Source organism: Carcharodon carcharias, chromosome 18 (assembly GCF_017639515.1).
Source record: "Carcharodon carcharias isolate sCarCar2 chromosome 18, sCarCar2.pri, whole genome shotgun sequence".
Taxonomy (NCBI): domain Eukaryota; kingdom Metazoa; phylum Chordata; class Chondrichthyes; order Lamniformes; family Lamnidae; genus Carcharodon; species Carcharodon carcharias.
Window position 1 is genome coordinate 12,425,550 of NC_054484.1, and position 17,338 is coordinate 12,442,887.

The 17,338-nt window shown below is 43.7% G+C and overlaps 1 long non-coding RNA gene across 1 annotated transcript; it reads left to right on the forward strand.

Annotated features, from left to right (window-relative positions):
* The first annotated feature begins 276 nt into the window (after nucleotides 1-276).
* On the forward strand, nucleotides 277-6,684 carry LOC121290941. The gene is made up of 3 exons (XR_005945907.1): nucleotides 277-326; nucleotides 1,199-1,437; nucleotides 6,161-6,684. It is a non-coding gene; the product is annotated as an uncharacterized LOC121290941 (long non-coding RNA).
* Nucleotides 6,685-17,338: the final 10,654 nt, after the last annotated feature.

Below are 17,338 nucleotides of genomic sequence, written 5' to 3' on the forward strand. Positions count from 1 at the left end.
CCTCCTCAAAAGCTGCTGCAGTAAACCTCCTGCCACAGATAGGGACACGGTGGAGTAAGTCCAACCTCCTCACTTGGCAGGGGGTGGGGGGGAAGGGGTAGGGGGTGGAGGAGTGGGCCAGGAGGCAGGTAGTCGAAGATGAGAAAAGCTGCTTTAGCCCACCAATTGGAGCAGATTGCACATCAGGAATGTGTTCAAGGCCTTAAGTACTCAGAAGGAGAATCAGTCTAAAAGCTCTGTCCAACTATTGTGAGGTTAAAAGATATCCAATTGAAAGGCTTCTGAGACAGGCTGAGTGATGCCTTGAAGTAAAAGCTTCAATACAGGTATTGAAAAACTCTGAAAGAAATTCAATGGGTGAAATATGTAATTTTATGGGGTTTTTAAAATTTTGGTTGAGATGTTATCTTGGATATTGTGGGGGTATTTTTGATCTTCATTATTTAGATCGTAATGTTAAGAAATGATCCTCACCTGTTACAGGACAGTCCCAATTTTCCTTTCCATTCTTTCCATTGTTGCAAAGTCTTTACAGCACAGAAACAGGCTATTTGGCTCAACAGATCCAAATGCCAGTAATAAAAACAGAAAATGCTAGAAAAACTCAGCAGGTCTAACAGCAACTGCGGAGAGAAAAAAAAAGAGTTAACATTTCGAGTCATAAGGGACTTGAAATGTTAACTCTGTTTTTTTTCTCTCTCTTGCTGAGTTTTTGCAGCATTTTCTGTTTTTGTTTCGGATTTCCAGCATCCGCGATATTTTGCTTTTATCCATGCCAGTGTTTAAATCTCCTTCCACCCCTCTTCATCCAACCCTACCAATGTATCCCTCTGTTCCCATCTCCCTCATGTGCTTATCCACCTTCCCCTTGAATGCATCCCTGCTATTCACCTCAGCTGCTCCTTGTGGTAGTGAGTTCCACATTCTCAAACTCTCCGGGTAAAGACATTTCACCTGAATTCCGCATTGGATTTGTTAGCAGCAATATCATATTTGTGGCCCTAGCTCTGTTCTCACCCACACATAAAATAAGATGTATGAATATATCTTATTTCCATTCAATACATATGCATAATAAAGAAACAGATGATGTTGGAAATGCACTGCCTGTTCATAAGCACCTGGAAAGAAAAGGGATAATTGTAATTTCAGATTTGACGCTACACCTAATATGTTAATCGGTACTTTCTCCTCACAGATGCTGGCATATTCAGATTTCTGATGTCTTGGGACTTCTTTCCCCTTGCAACCACTATCGATTTTGTGGTTAGGAGACTGCCCCTTCCTTCTCCAGGTCGTTGGATGACTAATGTGAGCAGCTAGTGATCCAGAACAGATCTGTGGGTAACTCAAACAACCTGACTAACCTGGGGCCTAACAGCCCAGTCACAGAGTGCTCAAATAACTCCCAAAAAACAAGGTGCTCAAAGATCGCAGGTTGGTTTATTACAATCATGCACCTTTTAACATGAGTTTATGACATGCTATGATATTGTGCTATGTTCCACAGACCAGATGTATTTCTTGAGCATAGAGATTAAGGGGTGATATAACTGAGGTGATGATGAAAGGAGTTGATAGGGTAGATCGAGAGAAACCATTTCCTCCGGTGAGGGAGTTTAGAAGAAAGGGGACTTTAGCTTAAAACTAGAATGAAGCTATTCAGGGATAATATCAGAAAGCACACCTTCATTGAAGGGTACAGGAGATCTGGAACTCTCTCCCTCAAAAAGCTTTAGAGGCTGGGGGTCCACTGAAAATTTCAAAATTGAGATTGATAGATTTTTTTTTTGGCAAAGGGTATTAAAATGTTTACACAGCAATTACAACACAGAATCAAGCTATCTGCCCAACCAGTTCATGTAAGTGTTTGTTCTCCAAACGGTTCTCCTCCTATCACACTTCATCTAATTATAACAGCAGATTCTTCTATTCCTTTCTCTCTTATGTGCTTATCTATATCTCCCTTGAATGCATCTATGCTATTTTCTGCAACAACCTCCTGTGGTAGCGAGTTCCACATTCCAACCATCCTTTGGGTGAAGATGTTTCTTCTGAAATCAATATGAGATTTATTAGTGACCATCTTATATTCATGACTGCTGGTTCTGATCTCATCTGCAAGTGAAAACATCGTCTCTTTCATTTATTACTTCATTCATGCTCTCTGCCTCTGTGTTTAGGTCTCCTTTTTGGTCCCAATTGGCCCCCATACCTCATCTTGCTACCCCTCTGCTATATATATAGTGATAGAAAATAGATTTTTGGATTTCCTTTCATATTATAAAGTCTTCTTATATTTTCTCTTTTCCAAACTATTACCGTTTTCACTTCCCCTCTGAACCTTTTATATTTAGCCTGGTTCTCATGTTACTATCAACCTGACATCTATCATAAGGGCTCTTTTTCTGCTTCATATTACCCTTTATCTCTTTAATAAGCTAGGGAGCTCTGGTTCTCGTTGCTTTAGCTTTTGCAATGATATTTGACCCGGAAGTAGCATCATAAGGACAATTTATAGTTTCTTCAAAATGTCTAGGGAATCCTTTTTTATTCTTCTAGGGGATATGAGTGTCAATGGCCAGCCCAGCAATTATCGCCCATCCCTAATTGCCCTCGATAAGGTGGTGGTAAGCTGCCTTCTAAAACCGCTGCAGTCCATGTAGTGTAGGTACACTCACAGTGCTGTTAGGGAGGAGGTTCCAAGATTTTGACCCAGCGACAGTGAAGGGACAGTGATATATTTCCAGGTCAGGATGGTGAGTAGCTTGGAGGGGAATTGCAGATGTGGTGTTTCCATGTGTTTGCTTCTCTTGTCCTTCATGTTGGGAGAGGTTGAGAGTTTGGAAGGCATTGTCTAAGGAGTCTTGATGAGTTGCTGCAGTGCATCTTCTATATGGTACACACTGCTGTCACTGTGTGTCGGTGGTAGAGGGAGTAAATGCTTGTGGATGGGGTGCTAATTAAGTGGGCTGATTTTTCCTGGATGGTGTCAAGCTTCTTGAGCGTTTTGGAACTGCATTCATCCAGGCAAGAGGAGAGTATTCCATCATACTTATGACTTGTGCCTCATAGATGGTGGGAAGGCTTTGGGGGTCAGGAGAGTTACTCGCTGTAGGATTCCTAGTCTCTTAAATTGGTTGTTCATGTAGCTGTTAGTGTACTATCCTAATTGTTCAAATCTCATGCCTTTTTTGAATTAAATTAGCCGTTCACCAGCTTTCTAATGAATTTTGCTCTTTATGTGATAATGCCTCTGCTAGCTCTTCCCTAGATTCTTATAATATTCCTGAATGTAATCCACCCAGATCACGGTTTTATTCTTTGTAAGTTTAATTAATTTATCAATTATCAATTTTCTCCCTCCTTTCTACCTTAAGTATCTTTATATCCTTTTTGATCACTTCGAATGACATGTCCAACTTCCTGTTCTCCCTGGTAAATACCGTGGTAAAGTAATTATCATTCTTACTGCCATTCCTTTGCTATTGCCAGTGAGTTTATTGTATGTATCCCTTTAGTGGCCCCATCCTTATGAAGGATATTAAGGGTCAATGAGCCAAGGTTGCTAAATGAGTTTAGACATAGATAATCTAATTGAACAGTGGAGCAGGTTCGAGGCCTTGAATGTCTCACTGCTGTTCCTATATTCGTATTGGATTAAGGAAAATGTGAGGTGGTAGCAATTGTACAAAAAAAAGTAGGATTAAATTCAAAATAATGATATCACTGTTAGCGCAAGCCTTCTGTGACAATAGTGAGAAGTAGAAAATGCAGTCCATGGGTGAAGTTGGTCATGAACACTGCCTTTTTCTAGGATATTAATTTGAACTATCAGTTCCCACTTGTTCCTAGATTACATAACCTTAGTGTCAGTCAGTTGGGTTTGTTGATTGGTCTAATTGTTAGTTGTGAGTAATTATAGGTTAATTGAAACATAATCTTTTTTATGCAATGTTGGTTGAGTGTTGAATATTGGCCAGGAGAGAACACCCTGCTCTTCTATGAAGTAATCTCTTGGAATCTTTTATATGCACCTGAGAGGACACACAGTGCCTTGGTTTAATGTCTCATCCATAGGCAGCATCTCTAACAATGGAAGACTCCCTCAGCACAATGCTGGCAGAGTCAACTACCAGATTTTTGCACTCAAGTCTTTAACGTGGGACTTGAGCCCACAACCTTCTGAACCTGAGATGAGCTTGCTATCATCTGAGCAAAAGGTGACACCTAGGACCTTGTGGTCTGTATGATTCAGGAGCTTTTGGGAGTGGGGCTAGACGAACCTTCCCAATTTATTTTATTCCTCCCTGGTTTAAACAGCAATAAAAGCAAAATCTCAAATTTTGCTGTAGTGGTTTCTATTGGGTAAAGGGTTAACATCAAAAGCACCTGATACTGGCTGAACTACTGATGTAATTATGATGCAATGTCGCATGATTAGGTAACTGAACTCTGGAGGGAAGCAGAATTGCAACTGCGTGTAGAGCACAGGGATGTATATAGATCTGTAAATAAACAAGAACGGTCTATGGTAGTATCCTTAGGGTAACAGGCAAACCCTAAAGAAACACCATCTAGACTCCGAACTCAAGATGAAACATGGTAGCAGTGGACAGAGTGTATAGCTCCAGAAAAACTCCAAGTAAAGACTGCAGACTTGAAAGACCTACAGATCTTTGGAAAATGAACAAGAAGAAAAAAGATTGAAGACTCACCTGAGAACGGAGCATTGTGGGTGCTCCAGGTGCAAGCTGGCACTCAGACCCATCATCCATTCAGCAGTGAGTATGGTTCACAATCTACGAGGCAAAATACTGAAGCAGCACAACATCCAGAGTTTAGGGTAAACATGGAGTCTACACTGCCACTCCCAGAACCTTTCAGACGCATTGAAGGCTCACAACAGGCTCAACACTGGGACAATTGGAGGAAGAGATTCTCCAGATACAGAACAACTTCAAGTTTGCACAAGAAGGAACAAAAGGATCGGTGTAGTACTTTACTATATGCAGTAGGGGCTATTGCAGATGACATAATATCAAGACAGGGAGTTGATGAGACTTCAAGCCCATACAATAAAGTCCCCAAGGCATTCGATGCATACTTCAATGTTCAAAAAATGTAATCATCGAATGAGAGAAAATTAATAAGAGGAAAGAAATGCCAGGTGAATCAATGGATTCATTCATAAATAACTCAGACAAATTCACAATGAATTGCGACTTTGAGATTCTGAGATGAATTAATACGTATCGTATAGTAGCGGGTATGTTAGATGAAATGCTATTGGGTCTTTTGTAAATGAAAGAAGCTCTAACTCTCACAAAGGCAGTGCAAATAGCATAACAGGCAGCTGAAGAAATAAAACACAGTGATTGTTAGTGGGAAAAGTGATGTTTCTTGGAAAAAGATGAGTCAAGCCATTCAATATGTCAGACTAAAGGAGAAAGTGCTGTGACACAAAGGCCTGCGAAATTGAGAAATTACACCAACCACCATGTTGAGATGCTCTCGGTGGGAAAACCCTGCACCAGAGGGAAGAATGCCCAGCAGGGGGAGCTGAGTGCCACAACTCTGGAAATCTAGGACGCCTTAAAAATGCCTGCCAATCTAAAATCCAAGTATCTTACAGGAAATAAAAGAGAATTAAAAAGCCAAATCAAATCCAAGAAGTGAAAAAAAGAAATAACTTTCCTAGGAGAGGTTAACAAAACAGAAAATAATTACTGGAATATTGAATTAGAAGTTGATGGTCACCCCACAGAATTCAAGCTAGACACTGGTGCAGGTGTTTCAGTATTATGTGATGAAATAAAATGGCCTAAAATATCACTTTACAGCCATCCCCTATCCAGTTACAAGGTCCAGGAAAGACTACACTAAAAGTAATAGGCCAACACTTAGCACAATTAAGATATAAGGATAAAGAAATTATTGAACACCTCTGTAAGTTATAAAGAACCAGGTGTCATCAGTACTGAGCTGAAAAGCAGCTTGCAGTTGAGGCTGGTTTACAAGATTGATGAAATTGCTGACAAGCAGTCCAATAATGTATTCAGGAAGCAATTTCCATCCCTATTTTCAGGCTTATGAAAGATGAAAACAGAATATCATGTAACGCTAATGGCGAATGCTAAGCCTATATGTCTTTTCACAGCCAGGAAGGTCACTCAGCCACTTTTAGAAAAAGTCGAGAGCAAGATTGAATACATGTTACAACAAAGGGTCATCTTTCGGAATAAGACCGGTTTATTACATCTCAAGATCTGTCACAGACACAGAGAAAACCATTGAGAAAGAAACGTTAGCAGCCACATGGGCATGCAAGAAGTCCCCTGATTATGTCGTAAGATTAAGGTTTAAAATTGAAACCAATTAGAAGCCTTTTGTTATGCTCCTTAACTGAAAAAGTTTGCAAACACTCTGCCTTGAATTCAAGTTTTAGACTGAGACTAATGAGATACGATTCCATTACTAAGTACGTTCCAGGGAAGCACCAGACGACAGCAGATGCATTATCAAGAATACAAGTGGAAGGAGTCAAACTGAAAGAATGAAATTTTATTGAGGAAGTGGAAGCATATATTTCACTAATTTCCAAACATGGAGACGGGATTACAAGTGATTAAGCAAGCACAACAACAGGACAACAAATGCATCCTAATAAAAAAAAAGTTTCTAGATTGGCTGGCTAGCTTATACACCTAACAATCCACTACTTCACCAATACTTCACACAGAGAAAACATCTCACAATCATCAATGTTTTCTTAGTTTTTTAATAACAAACTAGCCTTCCCTAAAACACCAGTTTGAAATTCTCCGGAAGATCCATCAAGGTCACTTGGGAATAGTAAAATGCCAAGTTAGAGCCCAGCAGTCTGTCTGGTAGCCAGGAACCTGTCAGTCTATTGAAGAGTTAATTATGAGTTGCCTTATATAAGCAGGGAATAGCCAACAGCAGAGCGAACCACTGGAACCCTCCGCTTTTCCTTCGAGGCCCTGGCAGCACCTGGGAATGAATTTATTTGGTTTTAAAGTCAAAGTGTTGATCATTGTCATTGATTACTACTCCAGATGGTTTGAAGTGAGTAGACTGCACAGGGGAGGCAGTCATCGCATCACTAAAAAGAGTCTTTGAGAAATGTGGCATCCCAGATGTCGTGGTGTTAGCGAGCTGTTCCATAACTGCGCAGGAATATGGTTTCATGCATGTGACTAGTTATCTAGATATCCTCAGTCGAACGGAGAAGCAGAAAGAGGAGTTTGAGCAATCAAGCAATTGATGAAAAAGAGTGAAGATATTTATTTATCTTAAGATATTTATCTTAACTAGGGAACCTCATCACTAATAAAGTGGGTTCTCACCATTAGGATCATTGATGGGAAGATGGCTGTGAACACAACTTCCAGCTCCAGAACAAACACTACAACCTAACATTACCTCAGATGGCCGTGAGGAAGTTAGGAAGTGTGAGGAGGAACAAAGAGACAATCAAGCTCATAATTTCAACTTCAGGCACAAAGCATGAGACTTATAAGTGCTACAGCCTGGGAGTTCCTGCAGTGGCAAGGCAAGTGGGAAATAGGGCACCTCAACGTCCCTCCAGATGCTCCTTCCCCTCAAAGAGTCAGGCCGGGGCTCCTCAGCACCCAAAGGGAGGAGGAGCAGCAGCTGGACACCCCTGCGTCATTCACTCAGAAATCTCAGAGGCTGTCCTCTCCCTCCGAGTCCCCTTTGCCTGTGAGCCCCTCAACCTCACCCTCTGTCACTGGCCAATGAGTGATTCTGGAGGGAGAAGTGTGTGTGTGTGTGCAGGGCCTTTCGGAGCCTCGTGCAGGCACTCTCCCACGCACACAGATCCTTCATGTATCATGCTCACCTCAATATGCTGAGCATTCTGAATGCTGCCTACTGGGGTTCGCTTTCAGTTGTCCATCTGAGTTGACCATCATCTCCATCTACCCACTGATCACACTCCCATGCAGCACCTGATCTCGCCCACCATGACTTGTTTCACTTTCAATTTGGACAGCATGGTCTGCGTTCAGTCTTTAGTGCGCTCCCCCATCTTTTCCCCTCCTCCAGTCACCCATTTCCTTTCCCTCATCACAGTTGACCCCCCCACCTCCAGCATCACCTTCTGCCTCCTCTTTGTGACCTACCAGCCACAACCCTTTTCCTTCAGGGATGTCCAGGTGAACGTGCACATTCCCTTCCTCCCTGAAACCCCATCCACATTAAGCTCCCCGACCTCCTCCTTCCCACCGCCAGGGTTCGTGTCTGCTACCGAGTCCCCACCAACCACCATTGTCATCCCGTCTACTGCTACCGTCAAACTCTCATCCTCTCACCCTACCACCTCACCCTTGGTCATTCTCACAATTCCCTTATACCACGCTCACCCTCAGCTTGCTCCCCAGGAGGCAGTCATGGATTCATCAGAGCCCTCTCTTGCACGTTCCCCTGGATATCCCCCACCCACCCAGGCCCCTTCCCCCCTTGTAATCCCTTCCCCCAACCTGGACTCCACCCCTCTGCTTAGTCTTTTCCCATTCCTGGCTCCTTCAGGCACCCTTACTTCTTCCTCCACCTTTAGCCCTTCTCCCCTCCTGACTCTTTCTCCAACCTTACTTCTTACTGCCTCCCCTCTCTGCACACCTTCCTGCCACCAGGCTCACTCCCCTTTCCGCACTCCTTCCCCTCTCCGAACTACCTCCCTCACACCTTCCACCTACCACCACAGTTGCTGTCTTCTCCCCTGTTAAACTCTCCTCCCCCATACTCCCTCCCCACCACACCTTTATTCCCTCCACTAACTTCACCCGATCCTGACACCTTCATTCCCCACCTCCCCCTCCCAACCTCACTCATCCTGACACCTTGTTCAATCCAAGTCAATCCTCGACCTTCCTCTCCCACCCCCAGTACACCTTCCTCCCCAAAGCACAGCTGGACCTTCCACTCCACCCCCTCAACCATCACCCATTGTGAGCAGACCCTCAATAGTGACTTCCCAACTTCCGTGAGCTGTTTCGTAGCTGAGTGCAATCATACTGACGTGGGCGGACGATCCAGCAGGAGGAGGGGGGATGATTCTGACGGGCTGGTCTTATAGTGATACGCAAATATACGCAATGAGGTTCCTGACGTCCGCTAGGAGGGAACACGGCCCACCATCAACGGGCTGAGCGGACAATCACAAACTGGTTTCACAACGTCGTGAAACCGATTTCTGGCTTTCCCCCCATATTGTCTGCTCACGCCACGAAGCATTGCCTGACGCCAGGGAGCATGGAAAATTCCACCCAGCGGCTCTGACATTTTGAATAGTTCTAGGAACATCAAGAACAGGAGGAGGCCTTTCGGCCCCACAAGCCTGTTCCACCATTCAAGTTGACCAAGGCCTGAGTTTCACATTTGGCGCACACTCAAAGTCGGTGGGCGCGCAAGCGGATGTAGAATATGTTCCCAGGCGAGGTCACGTTCTCAATAAAATTTCACACTGGGTGGCCAATTAAAAGGCACCTTCCAGTTGGCCTGATAGTGCGAGCGGGGGTGGGAATGAGTCAGGCGCTGGGTCCATTGGTATCCCCCATGACTTTGATAACTTTAATTAAACTTCCATTGGAAAAACAGACCGGTCCTACAACATGGGAACGGATTTGGTGTTAATACCGCGGCTTTTCGGCTATGAACTAATCCTGACTAAAACCTTCACTGACTCAATGTATTTGTATATAGTCATTTATTTAAAAATCTACAGGTCATGCCCAGCATCTGCCACTGACCCAACTAAACTTTGTGGCAGCAGTGAGGAAGTTGTGGGTGGGGGGAGGGGGGAAAGAGATGGGGAGGGGGTTCCCTTCATCCACTCACATCAATAGAGAAAGAAAAATTAAGGACTAAGCATTTCTCCAGCACTTTTCATGACTTCAGGACGTTCCAGAGTGCCTCACTGCTTTTTGAAGTGTGCTCACTGCTATAATGTGGAGAATGTGCTGGCCAACCAATTTGCACACAGCAAGCTCCCATAGTCAACAATGTTGGATCTTTTACATCCATCTGAGAGGGTAGAGGTGGTCTCAGATTAACGTCTCACCTGAACACTGGCACCACTGACAGTGCAGCACTCTCTCAGGGGTGCACTGGGACTGTAAGCTCATGTGCTCAACTCTCTGGAGTGGGACTTGAACCCATAACCTACAGATCTCCAGAGAGCAGAATGCTCCAACATGGTAGACAGCCATGCCATTAGGGTGCATCTGGTCTACCTGCTATTGCAGCAGCTCTGGACTGCCCGACTGAGGTGGTGCAGCTCGGGCTGGTGGCCAAGGTGGGGGATGAAGTGAGGGAGAGGCTGCTGGGGGCTATAAACAAAGTGCGGTATAGTTCCTTTTTGTGGGAAAATCCTTTTTAAAAAACTGTTTTTGATTATGCAGGGATAGGGTCATATTCCACATCTACTGCTGGGTCAGTCGGAGCATCTCCAGTGACAAATCGGCAGTATCTGAGTGCTGGGTCATAATGAAGTCCTGAGTCATGGGCAGTGTGACGTTCAGAGAGCCCCTAACCCTCAGCTCAACCACCCTCCTTCCCCATATAATTACAGCGGCAAATGTCAAATGGCCATGGATTTCTGAGGCCAAATTCTTTCGTAAACATCAGTGTTCCCTGTGGTTCGTACAGGCTGATGTGTTTAGTTGGAACTTTGGCACAGGTTTATAGGTGAACCAGCTTAGAAAGCCAGCGCAATCAGAAGGAAATCTGGCAAAACTCAGAAATACGACAGCAGCAAAATCACAAATAAATGAAAACGCTTGTGACCCGGGGGCATTTTATCCCACCCTTGGATGACAATTTTATAAAAATGAGCTTCCCCCCACCCCCCCGCCCGTTTTGCCTGTGCGATGAGCTCAAAATTGCATGGGCAATGCAAATTCTCCATCAGCAGGATTTTTACTGGCCTTAATTGTCCCTTTAATTGTTGGTGGGCACAGCTCCGACTCCCGCGTGCGCCCGCTGACCTCAAAATTGCATGCCCGATGTCATTTCACGCAGTTTTACTTGTGTTGGGGTCAGGCATGCGCCCAGCCTCGGAATGTAAAATTCAGGCCCAACGTTGATCTGTACCTCAACTTGATTTACCGCCTTGGTTGTGCATCAAATGAAAACAGATTTCTTCTTTGTTGTGGTGAGGAGATCCATCTATTGCAGGTGCCGTATTCTGCTAAGTCTAACGCTGGATAACCCTTGTACAGCTCCTTCAGGTGGTATTATGTTCAAATGTATGGTATTGCGGTGCTTGTACTACTGGACAAACAACCATATTCTCCGCTGAATCACGGCAACCAATCAGAAAGGGCACGGTGGAAATTTACGGTTACCACGTAAAAGATCATCGGTATTCCTTGGAAACTCCAGCGACAATCTCCTCGTTCAATGGCTCAGGCAAGTGTGGTTCTGTACAGCCCATTGAGATATGAGCTGGAGCAACACTGAGGTGCTCCAACTGGCTACAGCGCATTGAGTCGGGAGGAGGGTGGGGGCGTGGGATTGACAGGGAGTGTGGGTGGGGATGGGGTAGAGGATTCAGCCAGGATTCTCAGTGATCTTCCAGCCCAACAAAAAAAACTCCAAGATTTTGAATTTCCAGAGTGTCTTTCAGGGCCTCAGGACATCCCAGAGCACTCACAACCAATGAGCTGCTTTTGAAGTGCAGTCCCCGTTATAATGTAGGAAATTTGTGCAGGAAAACACCAATGTGATAATAATGAGATCAACTGACTTACCAATGTTAATTGAGGGTTAAATTTCTTTTTTATTCATTCATGGGATGTGGGCGTCGTTGACAAGGCCAACCTTTGTTGCCCATTCCTAGTTGCCCCCTTGAGAAGGTGGTGGGTGAGCTGCCTTCTTGAACCGCTGCAGTCCATGTGGCGTAGGCACACCCACAGTGCTGTTAGGGAGGAAATTCCAGCATTTTGGCCCGGCGACCATGAAGGAATGGTAATATAGTTCCAAGTCAGGAAGGTGAGTGACTTGGATGGGCAATAAAAATGCTGACCAGCCAGCGATGCCCACATCCCATCAACAAAAAGGAATGAAACCAGGAGGATCACCCAGCATTGAACTCCCTCCCTAACAGCACTGTGGGTGTACCTACACCACATGGACTGCAGCGGTTCAAGAAGGCAGCTCACCATTTCCTTCTCAAGGGCAACTAGGGATAGGCAATAAAAATACTGGTCCAGCTATCAACACCCACATCCTGTGAAAGAATAAAAAAATTGTGTGGCATGAATGTAACTTGGCACTTATCAGCCCAAACCTTAAGGTTGGTCATGCTACATTCAGACATGTATTTTGTTAGTATCTGAGGAGTCACAAATGGTACTGAACACTGTGAAATAATCGGCAAAAATCCCCACTTCTGACCTAAGGATGGAGGGAAGGTTGTTGATGAAGTTGTTAAAGATGGTTCGCTGCAGGACACTATCTGGGGGAACTTCCGCAGCAATGTCCTGGAACTGCGATGATTGACCTCCAACAATCACAGCCATCTCCCTTTGTGCTAGGTATGACTCCAACAAGTGGAGAGTTTTCCCCCTGATTTCTGTTGACTTCAGTTTTTCTAAGGCTCCTTGATGCTACACTTAGCAAAATAGTGTCTTGTTGTCAAGGGCATCCACGCTCACTTCACCTCTGTTTTGTCCATGTTTGCACATGTAATTAGACCTGGAGCCAAGGGGTCCCAGTAGGACCCAAACTGAGTATTGGTGAGCAGTTTATTGCTGACTAAGTGCCACATGATAGCACTGTCAATGACAGTTTCCATCAATTTGCTGATGATCGAGAGTAGGGGCAAATTATATTTGTCCTGCATTTTGTGAATGTGACATAGCTGGGCAATTTTCCATATTGTTGGGTAGACTTCAGTGTTGTAGCTGTACTGGAATAGCTTGGCTAGGATGGTGCCTAGTGCTAAGGCACAAGTCTTCAGTAGTACTGTGGGATGTTGTCAGGGCAAGTGCCTTCAGCCATTTCATGATATCACGTGCAGTGAATTGAATTGGCTGAAGGCTAGCATCTGTAATGCTGGGGACCTCCGGAGGAGGCTGTGATGGATCATCTGCATGGCGCTTCTAGCTGAAGTTGGCTGCAAATGCTTTAGCCTTGTCTTTCGGACTGATGTGCTGGTCTCCCCCATCATTGCAGATGGGGATGTATATGGAGCCTGCTCCTCTTTTCTTCTCCACCGATGCTGCCAGACCTGCTGAGTTTTTCCAGGTAATTCTGTTTTTGTTTTTGCCTCTGTTTAGTTGTTTAATTTTCCATCACTATACAATACTGGATTGGCAGGACTGCAGGGCTTTGACCTGATCTGTTGGCTGTGGGATCATTTAACTCTGTCTATCACATGTGTTGTGGCTTCACCAGGTTGACACCACATGTTTAGGTGTGCCTAGTGCTGCTACTGGAATGTCTTCCAGCAGTTCTCATTGAACCGGGTTGACCCCTTAGCTTGATGGTAATGGTAGAGTGAGGGATATACTGGACCATTACCTACAGATTGTGGTTGAATACGATTCTGTTGCTGCTGTAGGCCCACACTGTTTCATGGATGTGCAGCTTTGAGGTGCTAGATCACCATTGCGTGAGTCTATGATTTTGTGTGTGCGTATAAATGTATATATGTTTGAATGTGTGAGCGTGAGATTGTATTTGTACGTGTGTGAGAGAGTGCATTTGTGAAATGGATAAGTGCATTTTTGTCTATGCATAATGGTGTTCATCATCAGTCCTTTTTTCTCCACTTGTTACCATAGTTCAGTTCTATATCACAGAATCACAGAATCACACAGTGTAGAAGAGGCTCTTCGGCCCGTCGAGTCTGCACCGACACGTGAGAAACACCTGACCTACCTACCTAATCCCATTTTCCAGCACTTGGCCCATAGCCTTGAATGTTATGATGTGCCAAGTGCTCATCCAGGTACTTTTAAAAGGATGTGAGGCAACCCGCCTCCACCACCCTCCCAGGCAGTGCCTTCCAGACCGTCACCACCCTCTGGGTAAAAAAGTTTTTCCTCACATCCCCCCTAAACTTCCTGCCCCTCACCTTGAACTTATGTCCCCTTGTGACTGACCCTTCAACTAAGGGGAACAGCTGTTCTCTATCTACCCTGTCCATGCCCCTCATAATCTTGTACACCTCGATCAGGTCGCCCCTCAGAATTCTCTGCTCCATATGTTCCATAGTTCTGTCACTTCTGGCCCATTTGGCCTATGTGAGCCTTGCTGAGAGTTTCTTCTCTGAATGTCAAGGCTACACACTGCACTGATCAATTGAAACCATTCAGGAGATGTTGCTGTTGGTTTGCTGGATTTTGATGGAAGGGTTTTTTTTAATCCAGAAAGTCAGATTGCGAAGGATAGAACCAGACCAGACTTTGCACACTTACACTTATTTACAGGGATGCGGACTACAAGCATACACCTCCTAACTCAAAAAGCCCAATTTCGATCTCTGCCTGTTTATAGGGGTTCAATCCCAAGTTAATGCCCACAACCTGCAATTAACACAATTAATATATATTTAACCTTCCTTATCTCTTTTGATAAAAATTAAGTTCAGAAAAACCATATTCTGGACAAAGCATTACATTGTGAGATGCCCCTTCTCTGGGACCCTGGACAATTATTGCACATACATTTCATTAAAAAGCAGTCAGACAGTTACTGGGTTGAAATATTCTCTCGAGCGTTTAGTTCAAGCTGGCAAGGTCAATCTGTAACCATTCCTTACTCACATATTTCAAAGGGTGCACATTATTCCATGGTGAACAATAATCTACATTACATTCAATGGGTATATTATCTTCAGTACGTCCCTTGTACAGAACCTCACTGAAAATATTTGACAAATACAATCTCATATGCATTGCTTCCACAAGAGCCATTATTTCAGCAGCCAAAGTATTTTTAACAACATTTTTTTATTTTCTTAACTTCTCAAGCTAAAGGATGAAATTTCCCATTTTCACCCTAAGAGCTATTATGAATCTAGCTGGACTAGGATATCCATCAGGATGATTAGCAAGTGAATGATCATTAAAAATGACTAATTTCATGTTCTTTGGGTTATCTAAGCATGAGAACTTAAATATACATTTCTCCAGATTTAATTTTTTTATTTATTCAATTTTTTATTCACCCTTAAAACATTCTCAAATTTAGTGTGTTTCATCATAGGGCTTAACTCCAATGCATCAAAACTAGTATTAGGACTAGTCTGAGTATCCAGCTATTTCAGCTGACCAATTGGTTGCTTGTCTCCTCTTTAGATATAACATCATCTTTCCAATGACCTGGTAAGACTAACCAGGTATGAGACGACCATTGCCTAAGTCGGATCGTTGATGTAAATTTATTCCAGACCTACTCTGTTTAATATCCAAACCATTATGTTTAAAAGCCCCACAAAGCTGGTTCCCAATTTTAAATTTATGTAATTTCATTCATATAATATCTTTCTTAAATACTGCAGTTCAACTCTTTAAAAATTTCATCAACATGCATCATGAAGATGCCTGAAAGTTTTCCTTTACAATACCAAGAAAACATTACAGGATCTGCATTTAGTTGAACACAACCTATGTTTAGCAAATCAGATCTCACTGAAAGATACCACACCCTGGAACCATCACTCAGGCCAGAGGCACATTTGTTTAGTTTCCACAGTGTTACTTCTGCGTCTCCTGACTCTTTGGGCAGTTTCAAAAGCAGTTCTCTCCGAAAAGTGCAGAAATGCAGCATTTATGTCAACTGACCTCAACTCCCATGAACACGTGGCCAAAGAGCTAAAAAAGATTTTCAAAATGACTTCTACAGCTGTGGAAGAATTCACTCTAACAACAGTCGCTCTTCAAAATCCTGGCAACTGGCCTCATTTTAACTTTATACGCTCCATCTGTAATTACTTTCTCAGCGCGAATCCACCTAATGCGACAAAAGCTGGTTGCTCCACATCACGAATAGACACCAAACTCTCTCTCTCTATTGAATTCCCTTTGTTTTGCCTCTCTTATCAGTTTATCCTCAAGTTTATTGACAACCACCAAAATGTCACGAGCATGAGGACTTCTGTATCTAGTTCTTTTCAGAGACTAAATAGCAAAATACTGCGGATGCTGGAAATCTGAAACAAAAACAGAATTACCTGGAAAAACTCAGCAGGTCTGGCAGCATCGGCGGAGAAGAAAAGAGTTGATGTTTCGAGTCCTCATGACCCTTCGACGTTATGGTGAAATATATACTGTTTAAGGGGGGGTGGAAGAGGTGAAGATGGATAGAAGGCCAATGATAGGTAGAGGCAAAGGAGAGATTGCAAAAGATGTCATAAACAAAAGGTCAAAGGGGTGTTGATGGTGGTGATAATGGCTAAAGGAGGCGCTAATGGGGACATTAAGAGTAGAAAGCAGAATGAGCAAGTGACAGATGGCCTTAGTGGGTAGGGGGAGGGGACAGTGTGGGAAAAAAGATCGGAATAAGCTAAAAGGTGGGGATAAAACAATGAATGGAAATAAATTTTAAAAATAATAATAAAAATAGGGGGGAAAAAATATATATGTAAAAATTAAAAAATAAATATTTGAAAAAAGGGGATCAAAAAGGGGTGAGGATGTCATACCGTCATAGAGTCATAGAGGTATACAGCACAGCAAAAGGCCCTTCAGCCCATCAGATCTGCGCTGGTCAAACAAGTACCTAACTATTCTAATCCCATTTTCCAGCACTAGGCCCTTAGCTTTTTATGCCATGGCATCTCAAGTGCACATCCAAATACTTCTTAAATGTTATGAGAGTTTCTGCCTCTACCACCCTTTCAGGCAGTGAGTTCCAGATTCCCTCCACCCTCAGGGTGAAAAAATTCTTCCTTACATCCCCTCTAAACCTCCTGCCCCTTACTTTAAATCTATGTCCCCTGGTTATTGATCCCTCCACCAAGGGGAAAAGTTCCTTCCTGTCTACCCTGCCTATGCCCCTCATAATTTTATACACCTCAATCATGTACCCCCTCAATCTCCTCTGCTCCAGGGAAAATAACCCCAGTCTATCCATTCTCTCCTCATAACTAAAACTCTCCAGCCCAGGCAACAGCCTGGTAAATCTCCTCTGCACTCTCTCTAGTGCAATCACATCCTTCCAATAATGCAGATTCTAGAACTGCACACAATACTCTAGCTGTGGCCTAACCAGCATTTTATACAATTCCAGCATAACCTCCCTGCTCTTATATTCTATGCCTCGGCTAATAAGGGCAGGTATCCCA